Below are 25,764 nucleotides of genomic sequence, written 5' to 3'. Positions count from 1 at the left end.
CAGCTGCCTCTAGTCTTTAATCTTGCTGTACATCCAATATCCTGGGTGTCACAGCTGTTGGTTTAGTAAAATGTCCACTGACCCTCCTGTGTTCACAGGTACCACACACTGATACTTAAATCATTTTAGAAAAGCCTAAAACTGGGAGGGTTGCCAGGAGTCACAGTGGAAGGAGACCATCAGGTCATAAATAGCCTTAATTCCTGTCTAGACAGGAGAGCTAATGGATGTTAACACCCTGCATATGCAGACCATCATGTGCTGCCAAATGATCAAATAATTATGTGTGAGAAATCCAAGCAGGAAAAGCATACTTCAACTATACTTAACCTGAGCTTACATATTAGACTTACACATATAATTCCATCTTAGTCTGCATAGTGCGTCCACCAACTCTTTCTCTGACTGTAAATAAGCAAAGGACATGATGTGTTGTGCATCCTGAGAACTCATTAGCATCAGACAACAGGGACAATTCTACCTTTCCTTATCTCTTTGAGCCATGCATTGTTGATTAAAGGAGAGAAATAACCGAGAGGTTGCACACTTTCCTTCATTATCCCTTTCCCCCAGTTGTTGTTTTTTTCCCTCACATGGTGCAATGTGATTAAATACATAGTGGTGCAACCATTTTTTCTTACTTAATTGAGCAACAGCTTTTTTTCTTTATTTTCCAGTGAGACTATGGTGCACTCTTGAAACCATCATGCCATTTTCCCAAGGAGGGGAAGGGGACATAACCATTGTGCTTCCCTTTGTCTGTTGCCCAAGACACCCCCGCTTCCATTACTATAATAGAAGAGGAGAAGGAAATGGAAAGGCATTGTGTGAATGCTTTTTGGAATATGTCCCATGGCACACAACTAAATCACCCTAAATGGAGCATCCAATGATCTGTAACTGTGTGGAGGAGATTGACTTAAACAGCTTCCACTGGCTCTCTTTCATTAGCAACTTATTAAACCTGAATGGAAACTTTGAGAGCGCAACAGTAAGGAGGGGGGAAAAAGCGCCTCGGACTCCAGCTAAATGTGGCTAAATACCCTGTCATTCTGTCAAGGGCACACTCCAATTTTAGGGAAATGCCGAGGATTTGGGACTACAGCGTGCCACTTGCCTTTACTTGAATATAGCAGTTATGTTAAGGCAGTAGAAGCCACAATTTGCAACTCCATTCATTATTCACCAGCTGTGTTTTAAAGCACACATGCTGGGACTCCACAGCAGGAAATCTGCAGAAGAATACACTTGGTATCTTCATAATTGTTAAGAATGAGAGAAGAAATGTAGTTATTTCACCAAGAGAACAGAAAAAATTGATGGCTTGTAAAAATAAAAAATCTAGTATTCACTTCCCAGAAGAGGACATAAAGGGCAAAAGCAATACTTTCTCATCGGTGTGAGCTGCAGCGTAAAAGCTTACTGCTCAGTGTGCGTCATGGGACAACAGCTCAGAAGGTGAAGCAGGACAACCGAGTATCACATTACCCGATGTGTTGCCCGGTGGTCTGTGCACAGGCCCAAGATGACACACAGTGCATATGTCACAGACTCTGCAATGCAGAAAGAGAGAGAGGAGGGAAGGATACAATAACAGGTGCACACGGACACCAATAACTTGCTTTCTGCAGTGTACAGTGACTATTATTAGCCAATCCCACACTAGCAGCATTAAATGGATTTGAAAAATGCATGAGTAGCTCCGAGGTAGTTTTTTACGACCTGAAAGAGAGGCGTATTTGTTCAGCTGATGACAAGCACGTGTTCTGATGATACTAACACAGAAAGGTACGAATATTTAAGTTCCTTTTATATATACTTAGAAAAAAGGTCAAAAAAGTCATCCTACACATTGTCTTTTTATGGAAATACTCCTCCAAGGGCATCCGATACTGCTGTTCTGTCAGTCTGTGTCCTTTGCCAACTGTACTTTGACACAACATTACTGCACATCTACAAAATCTATAGTAGAAGGATCATTTGTCAGGCAAGAAACCTGTTTGGAGCTTTGGGCTTTAAACTTTGCTTTGCTTGATTTGCTGATTTGTTTTTCTTTTCATTTTTACATGCGGATTAGGTTGGTGCACTGAAAATTGCTTGGTTAGGTTTAGGAAAAGACCTTGCATGTAGGAAAAGTTATGCTTATATCCTGAATGCTGAATGTGTTAAACGTAAGGTCATGGGGTTCGTTGCATGTAATCATGTGGGCAACTCCTAGAAAAATAGAGCCTGCTACCTGACATGCTCAGAATCAGGTAACTTTTCAACATAAGCCCTCATATAACTAATATGAGCCTGCTATAAAAAAAAAGAAGTAAGAATTAAGCCTTTTATATGACATACTTACTTTTTATCTGTGGCCATTCTCAACAGACAACCTTGAAAAATGATCTAAATGCACTTTTTAAAGTTTTTTCCAGCAAATGATGAGAAAAAGATCAAATATCCTTGGCACCCATGCTTGTTTCAAACATTAGGCGAAATGAGCCACCCCCCTAACAGGACATGAAGGATGAGCACATGTGTCACAGCAGGCTAGTTCATCCCCATTCTGATGTTTAACCTTTCACAGTTACCCCCTTCAAAGTCCACTGTGCCCTCCAGAGAAGGGATAAAAGTGATATGCCAGATGGAAGTGGCCACCCATACACTGTAAATAAAAGATGAACAGGTGCAGTTACATCACACACTAGTCAGTAAAGTCCAGTTGTGAAATCTTGATCCTAAGCGTTTTTGTCATTGCTGTCGTTGTTTTGAAATCGGATGTGATGAATGAGGGGCAGATGTGACTGAGAAACCAGGGGACACTAAAGGCTGATATGGTAGCAAAGTAGGCCCATCTTAAAGCTTACCCTGATTTCTTGTCCTTTTTCATTCTGATGGGAACCATAATTTTAAAAATGAATATCATGTTTTATTCATTAAGACTCAGACCAGTTCAATGAAACCAAAGGGTTTGAAGGGTTGTTCTCTCATAGACTTCTATAGAGCCTGCTTTTGGTTTTCACACCCAAAAGCTTCACCCAAAATATTGAGAAATCACTTAAAAGATGGGTCCATGAGATAAAAATGACACATTTGTGTATTTGTGTCTATTATAGGGACACGTTACTGTTATTGGACAGTGATATATAACTTTCAGTTTATGAAATATACCACGAGGAAGCAAATATGCATTATTACAAACCCCAAAGCTTAAGGGACTGGTCTCAAAGTGCAATCATCTCTGATTGGATTAGTTTATCCCCATCTCCTGAAGCTGCTGCTTAATTGCCTGTTCTTCAGCCTTAATATGACAGCAATTAACATTATTAACGCTTGGTGATCGATCAACCTATTTGTGAACACTTTGCATAGAGAAATTAGACTCTGTTATCTCCCCCCCCCCCCCCCCCCCCCCACAAGGAGATCCTTTTGCAATAAAAATTATTGATCTACAAAATCTGCTTCAAATTCTATGTGCAGCAAATGAAATGTGAAATTTGCATTAACTATCAGAAGCAATTCAGCACTCATGTGCATAATATGCAATATGCTGTAAGAAGCTGATAATTGTTGCAAGCACAAAACTCATTTATTAATAGTTTACAGTCTCTGAGTGAACTTCTGACTGAATTTAATAGATTTCGTACCAGCAGGAACACGACTGTGAATCCTGAGAGGCCTGCGGCTTATAACTTGCCTTCAGGCAGAAATCAGTGCTGCTCTGGGAACAACACTGAGCCTTCCAGTGTGCACTGAAAAAACAAACATCACTTTCATGTTTTCAACCCAGAAGTAGGTTGCTTCCTTTAATCTGCCCAGTAACAGTTAGGCCGCGTGCATATGCATGTTAGCGCGTGTGCGTGGGTCTGTTGGTTGTGTGCAAGCATGTATTAGTGTGCATGTTTTGCATGTGCAGCCAACAGTGAGTGGGCTGAAGGGAGTGGAGGAGGAGGAGGATGAAGAGTGGGAAGAGGAGGCCAGTGGTAAAAGCCTCAACAAAAAGCTAAAGATAGCTCAGTGCTCGCAGGCACTCAGTGAAGCTTAGCTTACTCTGTCAAGGTTACTCACACACACACACACGGACAGCAGCAAGGGCCCGTGAGTGCAGGAGAAGCCTTTTCTGAGTAAAACCACCTCACTGGTAACTGAGTATGTATGGGATCATTTACACTATCGTCCATAACACATTACAGCGATGGCCACATCAAGGTCTATCTGATGTCCATAATTAATATATATGATATAGGACAGAGAAAAATCTTTAATATTTTGCGGTATGGAAATTACACAAGCTACGACAGATCAAAAACATCTATAACAGGACAGATTATATGGAACAAATAGCATGAACTTCTTTTTCTTACAAAAATGCTGTCAAAGTTCATTAAATTGTTCTCTTATCTTCCTAACACACTGCAATTGTCACATTTCATGCAGCAAATGCCTGACGATTTAAACGGGACCAATTATACTCATTTCCAGCTTGATATTTTTACACTACAGTAGCTTTGCATGACTCATAGTTTCAGAATAATCCTTATTTATCTTACTGGGCCTTACTGCAGGGCCTCAGCTCATAAGAAACAAGCTAAGCCAACTTTCTTTTTGGCTGCCCCTCGCAGACAGAAGCTGGAGCTCTGTGCCTGAGATGAGGATAAGATGTCAAAATACTACTGCTACACAAGGTCACCATTCAGTGCCCCCTCCTTTCCTCTTCTCTTTAATTAGTTTTTAATTGTGTACATACACTATGCAACCTTGTGTCACTGAACATGAAATCACCTTGACTGCACAATATTTTAATGGAAGAAGAGAACAACAGTGTCTGCAGCTGTCACCGCGCCTGTAATGATACCAAAACATTTCAAGTTCATGTTAAACCTGACACGAGATCCTCTGTAATTAATGTTTGCTTTGTCTGATTTTTCAGGATGTTCAGCAGCCTGGAAACCAGACAAATCTAAGAAGTCGTGTTTCATTTGTTCTAGTAGAATGCGTTTGGCCAGTATTCTATTTAGACACAACTTTACCAATTACAGTCAAGTGTGTGAATCCATCAGCTAGTCAAATGCAACATTTGGTTCTCCCGTATGCCTCAGCCCAGCTTTATAAAAGCAAGGTGAAGACTAATGTATGGTATCTTAGTAAGATGTTGGCCATAATATGCAAGCAGAAAAGTTTCCAGTGCTCCTCAAAACTGGAAACTGGAAGGATCAAAGGCTATATTCTAAAAGATATTCCCTCATTTGGTGTGGTAACAAAGGTAGTAGAGAGCACTGTGTAACACTTTCTCCCTTGAGGTTGACCAATCAGTCAATATGTGGTAATTCTGAAGACCATAATATATGATCCATACCCTTTCCATACTCATGGATATGGGCATCGTCATCTTAAAGGAAGTTCTGACACTATTTTGTGTGTCTTATGGACTAAATGCACTCTCAGTTTCTACTGAAACAGATATTTTCCACCTGCCATCTTAATACATTTTTTGAATCAACATTTTTATACCACATCTTTAGTTTCTGTAGAGTAAATGTGAGGATTAAGCAGCAAATGAACCACAAATTACATCATCAGTGCAGGCAACCCATTGGTCTACTTCCCTTCGGCCACACATCAATTTGTCTAGACGGTGCTATCCAGCTCACTAATAGCGTGGGTCTAAAGATAAAACTGAACTAATGGACAGTGTCCAAAAGGCTGCTAATCACAGCCACGGGGTCAGTCCAAGTGCTAGTTAAACCCTCTGTGGAGCTCTACTCAGCTGATTTCTCTGTGATCCTCACAATCATAACAAACCAGCTTTCATTCCAAATGGGATAAAACGCTCCTCTATGAGGTGTTTAATCTTATCTCACCTCCAGCACACTGTTGCCTCATGGCATCTAAACATCAGTCAGCACATGAATTGATCAGAATAAGACAGGTGCGTTAGATCTTTTTGTTTCTTTCATCTATTTCTAAAAATGCTTTGAGTCTGATCCAGTAAACATCTGCAAACATAGGAAAATGAAAGACAAATACTGTTTCCAGTGAGCCTGATGCTATACAAGGACCAGAGGCATCACATCACACCGGCTTAATCTATCGTATTTTTTGGGCTATAAGGCGCACTTAAAATCCTTTAATTATCAAAAATCGACAGTGCGCCTTATGTATGAATCATGGTTCTTACCGGTTCTGATCTCGAACCGATTTTATGTGGTACACTGCCCTCAAAAATCTGTCAAAAAATATTTTAGTATGACTTTAGCAAGCTACGAAGCCGCACCGCTTGATGGATTGTCGGAGCATTACGGCTACCATAGTCAGCCTCGCGGAGTCTGCTTCAGGTCCCAAAGTCAAACAAACACTGCGGCATCATTGAGAGTTAAAATCTGTCTAAATTCTTTCATCTTTGATAAAATGATCTGCGTTGCTTCTTTACCAGGTGTAACAACTAAGTTTAACATCCAGGCATCCATGAAAACAGAATTTATTTAATTTAACTGAGTTAGAAGTTAGCAGGAAGTTAGCTCGCTAGTTTCCAGCGAAACATGATATAGCATGTTCTGACTGAGAGATTTCTGAATAAAATAAAACGTACAGCTCCGCTATCACTTCCAACATAAATGAAGACAGAAAACTAAACAGCAGTGACTTTTGTAGGGTTACTGAAGTTGAGCTAGCTGGTATATAATGATGTGCTACGTGATCGCTAGCAACACAGCTATGTTAGCATAACATAAACACAGTGAAGCTGGAGGATGAACGCTAACTTTTTCCACTTGATAGAAGTTAACGCAGGGTTCCTGATGGAACTGCATGACAGGTTGCTGTAAACGGAACAAACTTCAGTCAACAGAACAACTGGGATAATCCATCCAGAATATGAGGTTAGTTATTAATGTACTGCAGCAACATGGGAATAGAGCAGCTGCGAGAGAATTCAAAATAAATGAATCAATGGTACAGAAGTGGAAGAAGCAAGAAGAATGAGTTAATAAAGTTTGACTTATCAGACTGTTTTGTTTCGCTTAATGCGCCTTATAATCCGGTGCGCCTTATGGTAGGCTGACCAACTGTCCTGTTTTCCCCGGACATGTCCACTTTTCACATTCTGTCCGAGGCATCCGGGGGGATTTTCGAGATTGATGAAAATGTCCGGGTTTTCCTACAGAAGTCATGTGTGATGTCATCCCCGAGCTGCGGCTTTGTGAGTTGTTGTTCTGCGCTCACAGACGGGACAAACAGCGCGCCTTGTGATGTATAAAAGATGCCAAAGTGCAACTGCAGCTTTTCAGACGAACTGCAAAAGAAATTTCCCTCGTACCGTCCCGATACTGGTAATTTTTCTTATACAGATTTCAGAGTGTTCTGAAAAGTGTGACAAACATGGTGAAAAAAAGGAACTCAAGAAGGGGGCAAACACTTTTTCACACGGAGGATTAAGTTAGCTATGAGTCATCACAAGTCCGGCGATAAAAATAAGAAAGTGAAAACAAGCATAATAGGTGTCTAATCTCTAATAATTACAGCGACTCAAATCCTGGTCTCACTCCTGACTTATCATGGTTGGGTAAAGCCATCTTAAGTGCTTTATTGTACTGAACACTGTGAAAGTGTGACATATAACCCCAAAAAGACTTTAAGTGTGTTTCAAACTGAAAAATTTGCATTTATCGCATCAAGAATGAGACAAGCAGTCTTTTCTTAACTGCACAGTAGAAAAGAGACGTTTTAAAGCAATCACGATGCAGAAATTTTGGCATTTTTATCTGAGGAAATAACACACTTTAAGTCAAACCCACAGTTTGTGGGTTGATGCTGCTGGGAGAGAGACCAACTGTCTTAGTTATAATTACACATCTAAAAAACATATGCTGTGAACTTGATCCCAGGATCCCTTTTGTGTAACACGATCTGAAAAGACGGCAAGCTTTGTTTGCTCCAAAATATAGTCTCTTATGTATTTTGGCTCAGACATGGGTATAACTCATGACTCTAATCTGACACAGTGACAATCTTAAAAGACAAGTTTATTGTGTATAATCTGTCTTTGGCAGAGCTAGATTACCAGCTGTGCAAAATGGAAACTGCCAACGGGCCCCATAAGCCTCGAGTTGACTCTATTTTTGTCAACAGAATTTGATTAATCCTGAAATTGCTGCAAATTTGCTCCAGTGAAGCACAAAATGAATTACAATCTCTGGTGCGCTCTGGTCTCACAGAGGGCCTGAATTCGGTTACTTTATTTGTTTTGGTTGGTTGTTGTTTCATTTTCTGTGTGTTTATCATGTAACTGACTAAACTTGAGAGACATGCAATATTCCCTAACTGTAACCGGCAATTAAAATGAACAATTATTAGCAGCCACAAACATCCATCATTATTCTCTGGAGTTCAAGACATCAGGACATCAAATCAGCCAGTTAGGAAACAGTATTAGGAGCGCCACACCTGCGTACTATAGGTCAGATAACTGGAATAAAAAACATTTATTTTGTAATCGAGCTTCTAGAAGCCAAAAGGGAAGAAACTATTGACCTTCGCTTGCCCGGCCCACTTAAATTCAAAGTGGGCTGTATGTGGCCCATGATGTAAAATGAGTTTGAATTCCCTGGCCTACAGGATTACCAACAATCATTACTAGTATCTTCTATGGAAAAGCAGCATTAAATATTGCTGGCATTATACACTGCATGCAAGCGAGGTGTCAAAACACCAAAATACCTGCTTAAATACAGTACATAAAGCTGTTCACCAAACTGTGACATAACTAATTTAAACATTGAAATATGACATTAAAAACAAGACAACAAGTAGCCCCCATCTGTTGTATGAAGAAAACAGAAATGATATAAAGAAGAAAAAAACCTGAGTATTCTGCAAATCAAATCCAGACAAACAAGTGAGTGTTCTTTAGACCAGCTGCCACAAAAGCCACCAGGCCTTGTATTCATGGATTTACATGTTCCCAGAGGGCTACTATTATACATAAAAGGAATTCACTGGCTTAGATATAACATGACCCTGAGTGCTTATATAATATGAGAGGACAACCCTCTAATCTAATGTTACGTAAAAAGTAAAAAAAAAGAGGAGTGTGCACAAGGTCAGCAAATGAGTGACAAAACATCTCGTGAGGACAGGTTATTTACTGGTAAAGTCTTGATAATGCATACCGAGATTTACAGTACTTCACCCATAGACACATGCTAAAAACTGTATCTTAGACAAATTATATAAACATAGCTATCATATCATTACCTATTGGGTTCCAGTCTCTAGTTCTTAAGACCATCAGTAAATCAGTGACTTGTATAATAACTGCATTTGGAGAAAATGTGTGAATGCAAAGTTAATGGCTAACAAGCTATTGGCTAACAAGCTAACAAGGAACTAGCAAGCAAATTAGTTGAGGTGAAGCTTTCCAGAGAGCTAGTGTCTACATCCTACATCTGTTGTAAGATCATTTGGCAACCTCCAGAGCATTAAAAGTAAGTAAATCCCTATAGAATCACACGTAAAACTGGGTTATAAAGAAATGTGTTTACATTCTGGTACAAAAAAAAGTGTTTTAACCTCTGTAGATAGTTTTTCCCTTTGTAATCCTGAAGAGTGAATTTTATAACTTGAAATTCATCCATCTGGACGCTGGAGTTGAGGGCACAGTTGCTGAAACAGCTAACCAGTGACCAACAAAGCTGTGGCAGGCTATACACAAAAATAATTAAACTCACTTCTTAATTATTTGTTCCCCTTTCTTCAATCACCTTAATACACTACCAGTACAAAAGCTCAATGGAAGAAAAAAGTGTTAAGCAAACAAAAACAGCATCAAATCCTACTACAACATCAAGTTTTACCCGTGAGCTCACCCCACCTTCATGCCCATCACCACCGGATAAGAATGTGAGTGCAACTACTTTTAATCATGGAGAACAACACAAACAAAATGACTCACTCCACAACCAAGAAGCAGTGCAATGTGTGCTTACAAACCAAGCTCTTTGAGATACATGGACCTCACATAAATGGCTTCTACAGTTGCTTTGACTGACAGGAGTCCCAACAATAGACAGTACAACAAGTACATGCAGCTGCAGTGAGCTCACCTGTTTCTGAAGTGCTGGTCTTGCAGGGCCTCAGTCCCGCTAGTCAATGAACTGAATTTGTCCACTGTGTTTGCACTGTTAATGCATTTTGGAGCATCTTTATAGAATTATCGGACTTAAATTATGACATGCTGTGTAACACACTCTGTCTGAGAAATCTCGACCTCAGTTTTCATGTTAAATTCTAATATTTTATTTGTTTACTTACTACTAATTAGCATATACACGTGTCTGCGCTTTGAAACTCTTTATAGATGCATTTTTTAAACAAGCTTACTAAACAAGGTTGCTAGTGTTACTCGTTAGCCTTTCCCTCTGGTATAAAAGTGGTCACTTAAGGCCAAGGCCATACCGCTAACAATCAAACTGAGGCGACAAATTAATACATAACTTTAAGTATGTGTTAAAATCTCTCTCTATATATATCTTAATTTATTTTTTCTTGACTTAATGGTATGATAACTAAAACTACTGACTAGCTGAGAGGTTTATGTGGACAAACTTTTACTACTGACAAATGAGAACTATGTAGGACTGTATAGCCATAAACTGTAACATTTTGACTAACAATAACGATATAACAATAATTAAATGCAAAAAACTAAAATATTCTCTTTATACTGAGTCTTCATTTTGCAGCTGCTTGAGACAAAAGCCTCGTGCCCTTCGGATTTTTTAAAATCCTGGCTCTGATTACTTAAGACAACACTAGTGTCCATGGTTATCATCACATTATCACTCTGCGGTTGAAATGACATTAGGCCTAATCAGGATTTAACAAACAGGGCGCTCTAAGTGAAACGCAAATATGCAGGCTGTAAATCTAATTTCAGACAATGGGAGAGATCCTCTCCTCAAACACGCTGCTCAGTTCACAAGACTAAGGTTTGTTTGCTGTGGGAAGTGAGAACAAGTATTTGTTGTAGAAGAAGAATGTTATCTGTTTCCCCAGACGTCGTTGGGTTAAACTCTAAGCACAACCGTCTGATCGCTGTAAGCTTGCACAGCCTGGTGTTCAGTCACGGTCCAACCTTATTTTACTGAATTATGAAAAAATGAAAAGTAGGTTATGCTGGAAAGATTCCAGATATCGTTAAACAAGAAGGCCAGCCTGTTTAAAAGGGTAGCATGAAGGACTTTACTAAATAATGCATGCTCACTCCTCTATTTTAAATGTTAATAATTTACATTGAAGGAGAATAAGAGGAATCATGTGTTTCCATCACATCATTTTAAAATACTGAAAAACTGTAGAAGGATCAAGAATGAGAACTGAGAGAGAGATGCTAACTTTAAATATAAAGCTTTAATCTAAAGCGACCTAGCGCCATATAAGGATGCACTACTGAGCAGAGAGGAGAGGACAGGTAGTTAAATATCCCACTGAGCGACTCTTTTAATATCCAGTGGTCTCGTTAAAAATAACTACCCAGTAAACAGTGACCTACTCCAAATTATATGGAGAATTAAATGGCTACAGGTCAGATTTAGCGACATAATTGGTGTCAGGTCAGTGTGACTCAGTCTAGACTGAAATATCTCTACAAATGGTGCAGATTACTATCCGAGTGGTCCGTTCAGAAATATTACAAAATCTCCTGCACAGACTTGCACAAAACTTCCAAAACTTGCATACATCATAGCCCCTAGAGCATAGGTGTCAAACTCTGGCCCGCGGGCCAAATTTGGCCCGCAGCCTAATTACATTTGGCCCACAAAGCCATACCAAATTACTATTAGAGCTGACCTACTGGTATTATGCAGCTAATATATATATTGTTTAGTATTAAGCTTTGCTTGTTCCATATTCACTTTTTCAGCAAAACGTGTTTGAGTCCATAAGAAAAGATTCATTCTTATATCTGGAGGAATAAATATATTTCAATAAATATTAACGTTAGCCCGCGACTTTGTTCCAGTTTTGAATTTTGGCCCACTGTGTATTTGAGTTTGACACCCCTGCCCTAGAGAATGAGCCTCCTGATCTTTAGGTTACTTTTCCCCTAGTGCTACAACAAATCTAGCGCAGGTGTTCATGCTGACCCAGGAATGTTTAAAATAACTTTGGTGATCTCTTTTTACTCATTTGTGGCCAAATACACATAAATCTAAAAATGGTGTTTCCATCAGCATCAGTAATGTGTGTTCAATGGTAATTGTGCTGACCCCGGATAGTGACCTTCGTAATATTACCTTCCAAATGTCAGCATGTCAGTATTTGGCGTCTTTGCACTTGCAAAACACGCCTGAAATTATAACCTCACAAGCTTGTTAGCAAATTAGTTTCAGTAAAATTTGGATATTTTCATAGTTTCAGTGCCACGGTCTCTGCCCAGGTACCGCTGGCTTTTACTCCTATTTTCTTTTTATCTCTTGCTATGAGAGTAGAGTGTATCCAGAAAGAATTCACAGTGTTTCACATTTTGTTCACATTTCACCTCAGAATTCTACACAATAGCCCACAATGACAAAGTGAAAAAGAAGTTTGTTTGAAATAGCCTTTGCTCCGTGCTTTGCTGAACCACCTTTGGCCCCAATTACAGTCTTTACAAGTGTTTTGAGTGTGATGCTACAAGCTTGGTATGCCTTGGGCAGTTTTTCTCATTCTTCTTTGCAAAACCTCCAAAGAGCCATCAGGTTGGATGCGGAGTGTTGGTGCACATCCATTTTCACATCTCTCCTGAAATGTTTAATCAGGTTCAAGTCTAGGTTTTGACTGAGCCACTCAAGAACATTCACAGAGTGATCCCGAAGCCACTTCCTTATTACGTTGGCTGTGCATAAGGTTGTTTTCCTGTTGGAAGATGAACCGTAGCCCCAGTCCGAGATCCAAAGTGCTCTGGAGCAGTGTTGGTCAAGTTACTTGAAAAAAGTAATCAGTAACTAATTACCGATTACTTCCCCAAAAAAGTAATCCCGTCACTTTACTGATTACTTATTTTCAAAAGTAATTAATTACTTAGTTACTTTTTTAAAACACGCTTTACACCCTGAATAGGTGATAAAGCGATAGATCTTTCAGCCCAATTCTACTTTTTCTGCATAATCCATCATACAAAATGTAATCAGATGGAAAAGTCTCTTTTTAAAACTTGTTTTGTTAGTTTTAATCTTTTAACTTTATGCATCAAGCAAAAATTAAATTATATGCAACATTCTCTGACTGGAAGAAATTTGTTTAACATTTAAACTTATTTTCTGCACATTCCAGCACATAAAATAAAATATTTTTTTTGTGCTACACTCACTCTTTCAAATAGATGCAAGTAAAACACAGCAGAAAATAAATAAAGTCAAAGACTAGCGGTCCTGTTGCTCTATTTTCACCTGTAAAGCAGGAGTGGGGTAGGCGGAGGTTTGCCCTGGTGCAGGTGTGCCGCGGTCAGTGGAAGAATCTCTGTGAGTTTCCCATTACGTTGTTGCACTCGGTGGTAGCTTGGAAGTTTAGGGGTTTTTTCGCTTTAAAAAGAAGTTTTCTTCCCACGCACAACGGACACTAATGTTTTTGTCACTTTTTTTGGAATCAAAAGTAAGGTCAGTACTTCCACGCTTTAAACGCTGCACGCTCATACTCTCCCGCACTCGATATATGATCCATTGTTGATCTGCACACAGCTGTTGTCACTAACGTCGCACTTGCTTACGTCACTGTCATGAGACATTCTCGCAAAAAATCACGGTTTTAGTAACGCAGTGTTCCTACGGGAAAGTAACGGTAATCTAATTACCGTTTTTGCAATAGTTACTTTGCCCATCTCTGCTCTGGAGCAGGTTGTCATCAAGAATGTCACTGTAGATTGCTGCATCTTTTCCCTGACCCTGACTAGTCTCCCGTTTCCTCCTGACAAAAAACATCCCCACAGCATGATGTTCCCACCACCATGCTTCAGCAGGGATGGCATTGGCCAGGTGATGAGTGACGCCTGGTTTCCAGTTCCTCCTGCCTAGCGTGCTTCCCATCAGCTCATCTTTCCTCTGTGTATCAGAGGACCGGCTCAGTCACCCACACTTACAACTCCAGTAGTGATATTCCTCTGCGTGCCAGACAGTTTCCCAAGTGCTGGGAATCTTAATCTTGCCTTACTCACCATCTCAACTCACCACCCAGATGAACTCGCCTGGTTGCCCGCTCTCCACTATTTCATTCCTCACCAACCAGTTTATCATATCCATCTGCTCATGAGAATCTGAGAATCTTCCTAAACCTTCTAAACATACCCCAGGTCTTCAAGTTTTGGTCACTAAAAATGGGAAATCTGCACTGGTTCTCTTTGTTGTAGTATCCATTCATATCTGTTGTTTGACCAAATGTTATCATGTCTTCAGTTAGAGTTTCTTCACAGTGGAGGGTTGTTTATCATATGCACCCATCAGTTAATATATTAAACTGCTAGTGTAGACCAGAGGCCTCCTGCAAATGTATTTTGATAATCAATAAATAAAATATATTGTCATTTACAGAAACGTACATGTAAATCTCTATCACAGATATTGTTATTAATGTTACAATTAAAAGTGTATGCCCTCCCTTCTATTTGGGTCCAGATTCTGGGGTCAGCACTCATCTCCCAGCTTGCTGTCTGGTTATTTTGTTTTACAATTTTTGAAGGTTTCCATGCAAAAATGGCCACCATGTCATCACTATTGAAGGTGGCTAATAGATCATTGCTTGACAATATAAATTGATTAGCATCTAAATTAACAGTTTGTACAATATATACTGATTTAGCAAAATTTTAAGTAACATTTAGACCAACAATATTTTTCTCAGCGATCTCCAGGCGTTCATTTAAATTAGGGCGCGAGGAGAAACACGCTCTCACAAAAGGTGACCGAGCAAACCCCTGAATTTACAAGTCACACCAGGAACGAGCAGACTAGCTGACTGAAAATGACCTCCCCTGAAAGGAAAAACACCCGAGGTCAGGACCTCTTCTCTCATCTGTGAGATTAATGTGGGCACAGACTGACCACCCAGAAGACACACAGGCACATTTTTTTTAAAAGGACAAATACATGTACAAATAAGCACATGTATCAAACTCTGGAAGGCAGCCAGGAAACCATCAAAGTAATCTTGCAAATTATACCCTCCACATCATGTTTGTGGTGTTGTTGTTGCTTTCCCTGATAGTTGAAATTCTTCTGTGATCTTTGCTCTTATCCCAAGGCATCAGGATTCAGCACTCCAATTTCATCAAGGTGGCCAGTCAGGCAGATGGTTATTTCAATCACACCTCCGCCTATAGAAGCTGCTATTGTTGTACATTCTCAGACATAAGACAAATAACCTTCTACTGTCTGGCTACAAAAGCTTCTGGCCAAAGCAGTGGTCAGTGTGAATAAAAGGAGCTCAAATTGATTGAGATGCACTGATTCTGGTGTGAAAGGAGCTGCTGGCTAAAAGGCACCACATGCGGATATGCATTACAATGGAGGGAGCATGTAGAGGCAACTCTAAATGATAGAGTACAGCACACGCAGAGGCCATCTGGATAATTCAGCAAAAGAGCGGTGATGGGTAGAAATCTTTCATACGGAAAGGGTGTCAGGAATGAAGAAAAATCCTTGCTTTATACTTCAGAGTTTTGCTTTCTGCTCGGTTCAGAAAAACATTTACGTGTGATATTATGTAGTCTTTGAAATGCATAAAGTCTTCAAAAATTCAAAAGGAAACCCATTATTGCACATTCCACCAATACTAGTTTAACCCTCAAGCGGACAAGCTATTTTAGCAACTGAAACTGACCGAATGGGGTCATTTATGGCCACAAGGGAATGCTTTTCAATGGTCCTATTTGTGTTTATTATACCTGCTTTCTTTTTGTATGACAGATATGTTAGAATTTGTCACACACGTTTTTGGTTCCACTTTAACCTTATTAATATTTCTTTCAGTTTCAGTCTCACTGTGTTTTTGGTTTCTGTCTGGATTTTAATGGATTTTTGAATTAGCCACCTTAGTTTTCCACATTTTTCTTCCCCTGTATTTTGTCTTTGTAATGTGTAACCCATCCATTGTCTTCCGCTTATCCTTTTCAGGGTTGGTGGTGGGTCTGGATCCTACCCCAGCTGTCTTAGGGTGAGAGGCAGGGTACACCCTGGACAAGTCACCAGTAGGGCTGTGTGATATGACCAAAATCTCATATCCCGATATTAAGACATCTATCGTCCGATAACGATATAAATCACAAAAATGTAACATTTTCTGTAAAGTCTGTGAATCTCGGGCAGCTCGACTTGCGGGAAGTTTTTCCAGCTGCGTGTCATGGACCTAGAGTCGAGTGTTTTAACTGATGTGTGAAACTATACATTTTTAGACATAAGTTGTAACGGCCGCCGTTTTCTTTGTGAGTATTTATTACACATCGTGCCGCGGGGAAAAGCCTGTTCTGACTTGAGTCTAAGGTTTATTTTTTTTAGCACCTGACGGCTCTTTTTTACTTCACATCCATAAATAATCTGCTCTTTCACGTGTTTCGGTTTATTTTGAAAAGTCTCAACAGGATCTTGAGCTTTATTGTGAAAGGTTTATGTGGAAAATAAACAAGCGGACACGCCGTGGTTTTACCTTCGTTGTTGCTAACGACAATGCATAAAAACAGTCGCTTGTCTGTCTGTAGTGTGGTTATATTAAATATAAGAGAAAGAGAGAACTTTAAGAAATTAATATAGCCACTACAGTGGCCATCAAAATGATGAAAAAATATTGCCGTAAACAGTTTATTTTGAGACACCACAAAACAAACAATAGCGTAAAATTAAACGATAGATGTTTTTATATCGTCATCCGATATATATTGTTATATCGAACAGCCCTAGTCACCAGACAGAATTAACCTATTTCCACTAACTGCATGTCTTTGGACAGTGGGAGAAAGCCGGAGTTGCCAGAGAGAACCCATGCAAAACTGATCTAGAAATTTTTAGTGCATCAACTTAACCGAGCAACATATTTGTAATTAGTAATTATTTTTAAAAATGCCTACAAAAATGTGCTAAACTCTATGTCCAGTATGACTCAAACTTTTCTTGTGTTAACAGGAAACTTATTCGCTGCACTATCAACCCTTCCAACTTCCTCATATGGACTTTTTTAACCTTTTTAAATGTATAAAATATTGTTGTTGTTTTTGTGCACAAAAATAATTAGTAAATTTGTGTCCAGAAACACAAATCAGTAAATAAAGATGTGAGACCAGGCTACTTTGTGTCAGTATTGGCTGTTTGTTCATTTTCTTGTTTCACCTTCAGTGTTTTCTCTTTTCTAGTCTTGGGTTTGGGGTCCTGATTGTCTTCACCTGCACTGATGACGCGCACCCTTGCCTCGTTCCCCAACACGTTTTCAATCCTTATTGTTTTTGTGTATTGTCTTGTCTTCTCCTTTCTTTGTCATGTTGTTGCCTCGTGTGCAGCTCAGTTTTATGCTCATTGATTCTCTCAAGAGTGAGACTGACATTCTGGTGACCCGGTGCAGACAACAGCCTGGAGCTCAGTGCTGTCAGAACAGTGGAGGAGATTGTAGGCTTCAGCATGAAACCAGTCCCGCCAGATTCTTTCTTCCTGCAGGGCTGCCAAGTGGAAACATCAGTTTCCTCATCAAGATCGCACAATAGAGGATAGTACTTTTGCAGTAGCTGATGAAATTCAGCTTGCTGCAGTGGTTGTGCACTTTGCTATATCTTTAATTTTTCCATCACTATCTAGTACACTGCTGCCACATCCATGTCATTCATTCTGCTCAGACGTTGACTAACTTGCAGTTTGCTGTCACTCAGAAACCTCTAAACCTCGAGGACACTGAGAAAGGGAAGGAAGACTGTTGCTGACCCCTCCCCTTCCACCTCAGACATAACCTTTTGTGTCACCCCCCTCTGGCAGGAGGCTGTGGTTCATCAACACCAGTACTTCATGGCACAAGAACAGTTCTTTCCCCCATGCAGTTGGATGACTTTAAAAAGACTAATAAAGGTGTTTTTGTTTTTTTAATTTCAGTTTATAATTCAGTTTTTAGTTTTTATTTCAACTTTATGAGCCAGTAAAAGCTCATTTTTCATTTCTTTGTTCTGCTGTCTGCATTTGGCTACTGTTGTTTTTCTTATTATGCCTTACAGTCATTTTTTATAGAACAAGAATAAAACAAAAAAAATCTAATTGTGTGAAAAAAACAAATGCATAATGTTTTCCCAGCATTATAAAGTTATTTATGCAAAACTTAGGTTATGTTTGAGTAAACTGTGAAATAAGGTATGCTGGTATCGCTTAAACACCAAAATATAGATGAATGTGTAACTCCGTAATTCTTTGACCATCAACAAATTACAATGAAGTCTTCACAGCCAGTCTCCTTTTCTCATTTGTTACTTCGAAGCTGTGCAGGATGGTTGTGGAGGTTAACCTTGTTCCTCGCAGTGAGGAAACAATGTGTGGAGTTTGTTCTCTCCAGGTGCTCTGGAGTCCAAAAACGTACATACATTAGGTTAATTGGTGAGTCTAAATTAGCAGTTCATATGAATATAACAGTGAACAGTTGTCTGTCTCTGTATGCTTGTTCTGTCACAGACTGCTGACCTGTATATTGTGTATTCTGCCTTTTACCCTATGAAAGCTGGGATAGGCTCCAGTCCCCCAATCACTCTAAGATATGTAAGATAAGTGAAAGGAGTGGAAGAAAAAGGGAAGAATGGATATTTCCAAGCATAAAAATGTCTTGATGGGCTCATAAATAACTTCTCTTGATCACATGAAGGTTCCACCTACACGTGTTTTAAGGAAAACCTGCCACTTTTACCACGACATGTTTGTAATATATCTACGATCCTATAATTGTTTTTTAGAGCACATTGAAAAGAGCACCCAAATTGAATCTGCTCTGCTTGCAGGTGAAAGAGCAGAACATCTTCCGAGCCAGAGCTGCTTGAGCCCTTAGGGAAAATTTGGCAATTATTGGGCAAAAATAATGCCGAAAAAAGAATCACTCCATCTACTTTAAGTAGAACCTACCAGAGTTGTCCTTAAAATCAGAAAATTTGGAAATAAAAGGGTCTAAAATATCACATAACTTGCCAACTGCAAACATCAAATCAACTAATACATTAAGCAGATTTTCAAAAATAAAAATATCAATGATGCAGCAGATCAGCTAATATCAGATACTGGTGAGACACTTTCAAATCAGATTTGAGTGTGCCCTGTAACTGCACTGCTTGTCACTGATAGCTGATCTGCAGAAGGACTCAGGTGGTGGTCATCCAATTAAACTGCTCATGCAGCATCATGATGTAAAACAAGGACAGAAACTGTCAATAAAAAGGCTAATAAATCAATGTTTAGCCTTGACATGTTTTAACCAGATGGGGCTCCTGGTGGCCTGTTGTAGAAACCCCGTATAATTGATCTATTCTACATCTTTGTGTTACATTATCTCTCCAGTGTCTGCTGCTTTCTACTTTAAAATGGGGAATAAAGTAAAGATGTGTCTGGATGTAAAACCTCACAATATATAACAAGAAAAGTGTTAAAATGTAATTCAATAGTACAGTAACAGAAGAGAACACCAGGCACCAGTCCACTATTCAGTAAATGACATAAATAGGGTAGAATGTATATAAAAGATGGATAACGCCATCATGACATCAGCCAGTGGTTTGCAAAGTCTTGTTTTTAGCTTTATGGAACCAAGATGTAATACCATAGGGTGGGTCTTAGGGGTTGTAACTTTTCATTGGCAATGTCCACCTACTCTAAAGTGTGATGTACTTTATCATTTCTCTGTTGTTTTCAATTAGACTCTAAAAAAATCATTGAACGCCTAAAACGTTTATGTTCAGGAAAGTGTTTATCTAGGGCAAAATTAATTTTCCCATGGTTCAGGAGACATTTTCCTATAGACTTCTATACAATCACATTTCTTTTTGCCTCGACATTAGTCTCTCCCTGTTGACCTTTGGAAAAGAAGAAGGCACTGGGCATATTCTTCATGTCAAACCTAGAGGACAAACCCATCATTTATATACACTTGCTTGCCCCTTTAGGTGCACCTATTCAACTGCTTGTTAACAAAAATAGCTCTTCAGTGTATTTGATCTATTTCATGTAGACATGGTAAAAACGTCCAGCTGAAGTTCAAACTGAGCATCAGGATGGTTGTTGGTAACAGAGGAAAATGGCCAGACTGCTTCGAGATAGGCAGACAACAGAAACTCTAAAGCCTCTTTGCCACTTGTACCTACTTGGATTGACTTGACTCGACTCAGCTCTACTCACTTTTGGTTGTTTTCCATTACAATTAAGTGCCACCTAATCCACATGGGATCGCCATTTGTAGGTGACACAACAAAGGAGGATGCTGGGGCTTTTTGTCTAACTCACAGTCACAGTGTTGATTTTTGTGCAGCCATTTCCTTTGTTACTGGGTTTCAAAAACTGTGTTTTTGATTTTTATGAAGGAGTTGCTCTAGTGACTTGGAGTAACGCCATTGACTGGCCAATCAGTTTCATGCAGTCTGCTGACCTCACAAATTCTGGATGGATTTCACTTGGAACCATGGAAAACCACGGAAAACCACGGAAAGCCCTAAATCTGAGGCAAGCCAAGCCGAGTATGTGGGAAAGGGCTAAAATAAGACGAGATAAGATAAGATAAGATAACCTTTATTAGTCCCACATGTGGGAAATTTGTTTTGTAACAGCAGGAAGTGGACAGTGCAAAGGTTATATAGCAAAAAGGAATAAGCACTTGTTACAAATAAGGTATGCAGAAGAGCATCTCTGAAAGCACAACACTTTAAACTTTGGAGAAAATTGGTTACAGTAATAGAAGATCACATCAGACGCCACTCCTGATAGTGAATAGTTCTGGTGCAACAGGATCAGAATTTGGTGTAAAAAAGAACACGAAAGCATGATGTTTAAAGCATGGTCACGTCTGCTTTGCAACAATATTGTTACAAATCTAATGTGGTTGATCTCGGCCTGTTCTCTGAGACGATCCACATCCTACTTTCACAGAGTAGAGAAATGCAACATGCCAGTTATGACTGGGACAGAGGTTAATACAGTTTTATTTATGCCAACAATGTTTGAATTCAGTTCTTCTTACAGGTCTAATTACTTATTGAATCCCTATTGACTCCCAATCAATTATCTGTGCTGACTTAAGTAGGCATACAGAGATTTAAAAGCATCAATGCAGCTGTTATCTGTGTCTAAACTCAGTCTGGAAATTGAGCAGCAAATGTTTCAGTGTCATAAAAATAAACCAACACTTGTAATGAAAAATTACCACATTGAAGGATTATGATCAAACAATTTACAATTTTGCTCATATGCTCATTAATGGTTAAAAAAACCCCACAATCTTCTTCTTGAACAGGACTATGTAAAGCTTCTGTGTCACACAGATCTGATATACATTGATACACTTTAGATGACCATATTAGGGGTCCTCTATATGACATCATACAGGGGCCAAGATTAGGGAATAAACTGTCTGAAGATGAGTATTTAGGGCAGTCTGAAGCCAAACTATTTAGCTCACTGGGATTACCATCATGTTCTCATCGTGGGGAGTTATAAAATTCCATTTTGTCAGATGCTACCTGGATTTTCCTGTTGCACACACGGTGTCCTTTGGTGTCAGCCCTTTGATGCTATGGCAGTATTGACCACTAAGACATAACAGTTCCAATTTAGAAACCTAAGAAGTCAATTTTAGCAGGTTGAAGGCTGACAGCTTGTCAAACAGGCTTGCTTCCCCCCCCCCCCCCCCCCCTTTAAATTAGTTGAGTTCTTTGATTTTTCACTGTATTTTCACTTTTGTGTTCACTTGCTGGTTAAGTTTAGGCATCAAATCCTACTCAGTTTGGGTTAGTAAAAAGTCGGGGTTTGGGGCAAAAGATGGACTTCACAACAGCAATCCCGAACACTGAAAAATTAAGGATTGGGAGTAATGAAACAATCTCTGTAATGCTAATGAACCACACCAGAAACACTGACAGAAAGATTTGAGTGATGTCTCGCGAATGTCTGGAGAATAGTCTGGGATTACTTGTGCATATGATGACCTCTTTGTATCAAACTTTGACCACTGCAGCATTGTAACGGTGGTTATATGTGACAGAAAATAGGGAAAAGCTCAATAGGCAGACTTTACTGTTATAAGCACACACAGGTGTATGCACAACAGGGAGCTTCAGTTTTTGCTCAATGAGATCTGTTGTTGCCATGGCATTCTACTGCATCTGCTTATATTGCCATGGAAACGCAAAAGTGATGACTGGCATTGGGGCTGTAAGTGAAATGGGTCAAGAGCACCTGCGACGAGTCAAACAGTGAAACGAAATGCGTCAGCGGGCTTTACGGGGGGACCACAGCAAACCCAGCTCAGCCTGAGCTCTGGAGTCACAGCTGGGAAAAACTCTTAACCTACTAACAAACAAAATGTGTGTCACATTAACGTGTTGCTCCACTAAAGCACTCACTTTAATGTTCAGATGTAATTCTGCTAGGTGACTTAGTGGTGACAGGAAACTCTGCATTGTAGACAAGTCAGACATATTCTCTGAAATAATTGGGGTGATGTGCATTTTGTTAAATCAAAGAAAACAGAGATGAATAATTGTCTGAGAAGCTTGTAATCAGCTGTGCTCAGCAAACATTTCCTCTCGAGTAATTTTAACTAAGTGAGATCAATCTTTTGTGGGCCACTGGCTGAACACGACTGAGTGCACCTGAATTGTTATGACTCATTAACCCACTTTAAAAAAACAGAGTTATTCACCGTCGCCACCAAGAGGTTACGAAGAAGAACAGCTCGGACTGCCAAGGCTGTGGATTTAAGCCCTCCAACTCTGCTGCGAACCTACTGAAACACAAGAGATCATTTTCCACGGATAATTTACTTTTCACTGGTGTGCACTGTGTATAATTATTGTTTGGATAAACAGCCCCCTTTCTGTGCCTCTGAAAATCCCACGTTCTTGTATTTAAGAGTGCTGCATTAATAGCAAAGTAGCTCCATCTTGTGGTTCAGTGTGACCATTTGAATCAACGCTTTGCTTCAGTACAGTGCAATAAAAATTATATCTTGGTCTATCAAACCAAATAGATTTGCTTATGTTTTTTTCTTATTAACTTAAAATTCAGATCCTAAAATCACATACAGTTGAGCTGTTTCAGGTTTGGTTCAATTAGAAGGGACACATACATTAACAGGAGCTAAATATGGTCACAGATAGCACCCCAGGGCTGCACAAACAGGCTGTTAAAAGCTCATGCTGACATCTAGGGGTGTACTGAGCTAATACTTCTGTTAAGATGTGTCAGACATATTCATTTGGAGGATGGTTCGAAATAGCTGAAGATGTTATTACACCAAGACAGTAACTTTTCTGAGCATATTATAATGATGAACACAACCTGTGCCAATAAAAAACTTAAAATACAATAAAATCAAACACAAAACAACAGAAAAAAATGTCCATCAGATTAGAAGTACATGAATGAGTTTAAATAAACATAAAAATAAATAAAACAGAGAATATATAGTAGATGTTTCTCTGCTAAACAGGTGTTTCATTCTACACGATTATTGCAGTTATGAAAGACTTCTTGTGTCTGTTCTTGTGGCAATGGAGCTGAATCATCCTGTTAGAATTAGTCCTAATTGTTATTATCCCACATATAACAACACAGAGCAGCCGCGCCTTCAAATGCACTGAAGAAATGGTTTTTAAAGGTAAAAAGTACTAATGTTTACCATCTCTGCAGAGTTAATGCTGATGTAGAAGGGAGCCAAGTCTGCACTTATCAAACATTAAACAGAACGCAAGGATTATTTCTTCGCATTTCAAGAGTAGACAGAAGTCTTGTTTGGAAATCTTATGGATGACATCGTAGCAATCTAAGATGAGTTGCCGGATTGCCACCGTGCAGCCCACAGGAACACAAGTCCCCTCTTTCTCAGGCACCACAGCCTCCAACACTAAGCTGGCATGCCTGTTCAAGTGTTCTGTCTGCTTCTTCCTGAAGATGAAGGTGATTTCTTTAGTTTTGAGTGTGTTCAGTGGGCTGTTTTCTCAACTCTAAGCTGACAATTTCAAAACACTGTAGTATCCTGACCACATTTGATTATGGTATTGTTGGGGTGGGCAGCACTATACAGGATGTGTTTTGAGGAAGACAGAAATCAGTTCAGTAGTGAGAATAAGAAAAATTATATTCACTAACAACAAAAAAATAAATAAATAAGTAGAGCATAAGAAACACTATTTCCACACTTTTCCAGTTTTGTGAGAGTTTGGACCACTTGAGTGTTCATAATTAGTAAGACTTTGACTTTTTGACATGGTTTCTTTCTTTTATGTTCATTTCAAAGGTGTGTTTGAGGGTTAATTCTTGCTTTTGGGGTTAAAGTTAGCAAACTAGGTTTGTGTTAGAGTTATGGTAAGGGCCTGTTGTATAGTAGAGCCTGGTTTCATGGCAACACATGAAATGGTCATTAAAAACAAAAATAATAACAGTCATCGGGAAAGTGGACCTTTAAAAAGTCACAACCATTGTGTTTAACCCTATTCAGAATCTTTGTCTAATCCCAACCCTACCCAAGAAGATCCATGAAATGAGCCTCACTACCCTCTGCCTCTTCTATGTGGATACTGACTACCTGTTTTAGGACGTTAATAGAAAAATATTAGGACCCTAAATTATATTCACATTTAGACTGTGTCCAGAAATCAATCATAAACTCATGTTAAGTATGGACAAGCGGTACTTGTAGTGCTTTGAAACTTGTTCAAAAAGGTTCTAAACTGATCTAGTTTTAGCATCTCACAAACCGTACTTGAAGGCAGCATCGTCTGCGCGTGCAACTACCATCATTCTCATATCCAGCTCCCGTCTGACCGCTGGCGGGGTGTGTCTCCTGGAGATAGCGGTGGCGAAATGGACTAGCGTCAAGTGAGCATCAAATAGACAAGATTGTACCGGAACTTGAACCTGTATTGATGAAAAATAGAAGTACTGGCTTGTCTTTAACTGTAATTAAACTTTTAAATAAATGAATTTAAACTAAAAGACATCGACAAATCTGCAGTGTGTGAGATCACAATTTTTTCACCCCAACTACATTTCTAAGAAATATTAAGTCGCCTGAAAAAGAACAATAAAAACTAAAAGACCACAAAAGAAAATGTAAAACTGAAAAAAGAAAAGCAAAAAAAACCCCCAAAAAACACAAGCAATGATCAAACTGAAATAAATTTATAAATAAGAAAAAATGAAGAAGAAAAAAAGATATTCAGTATAGGGTTATAATCTAAAATATATGCAACTGAAAAAATAACACAAGAAAATTAAATAATAACTTTCTAAATCTGGTATTTGATGCTGAAAAAAATACACTGCAAAAGTAAAGAACAAATCAGTGTTTAGGTTTTTCATTCAAAGACATGTATCTTTTACTCTGAAAGTGTGACCGGAAGTCCTTCTAAAAACTGCTTCGCACTTGTCGCCGACGAAGTGTGAAGCTGTAGAGCTCGCGCCTCTTCAGACTCAGACACCTTGGAGACAAGAATACAGCGCGAGCACGACTCACACGCGGACGTATAAAATGCTGTTGAACAACGAAACCAGTCTGACGAGTCGGGCTCTGGCTAAATTCTAACATTACTCTGCGAGC

General features: G+C 39.3%; 1 long non-coding RNA gene across 2 annotated transcripts; it reads right to left on the bottom strand.

Annotated features, from left to right (window-relative positions):
* Nucleotides 1-3,394: 3,394 nt before the first annotated feature.
* On the bottom strand, nucleotides 3,395-25,661 carry LOC146512330 (uncharacterized). Of its 2 annotated transcripts, XR_014875619.1 has the most exons (3): nucleotides 25,548-25,661; nucleotides 24,928-25,082; nucleotides 3,395-24,241 (listed from the first exon to the last, which is right to left on the bottom strand). It is a non-coding gene; the product is annotated as an uncharacterized LOC146512330 (long non-coding RNA). The 2 variants fall into 2 exon arrangements; XR_014875618.1 differs by having other exon boundaries at nucleotides 3,395-25,082.
* Nucleotides 25,662-25,764: the final 103 nt, after the last annotated feature.

This window comes from Neolamprologus multifasciatus, chromosome 8, assembly GCF_963576455.1.
Source record: "Neolamprologus multifasciatus chromosome 8, fNeoMul1.2, whole genome shotgun sequence".
NCBI classification, from domain to species: Eukaryota; Metazoa; Chordata; class Actinopteri; order Cichliformes; family Cichlidae; genus Neolamprologus; species Neolamprologus multifasciatus.
The sequence above is the reverse complement of the archived record's forward strand: the minus strand, read 5'-3'. Positions and strand labels throughout refer to the sequence as shown.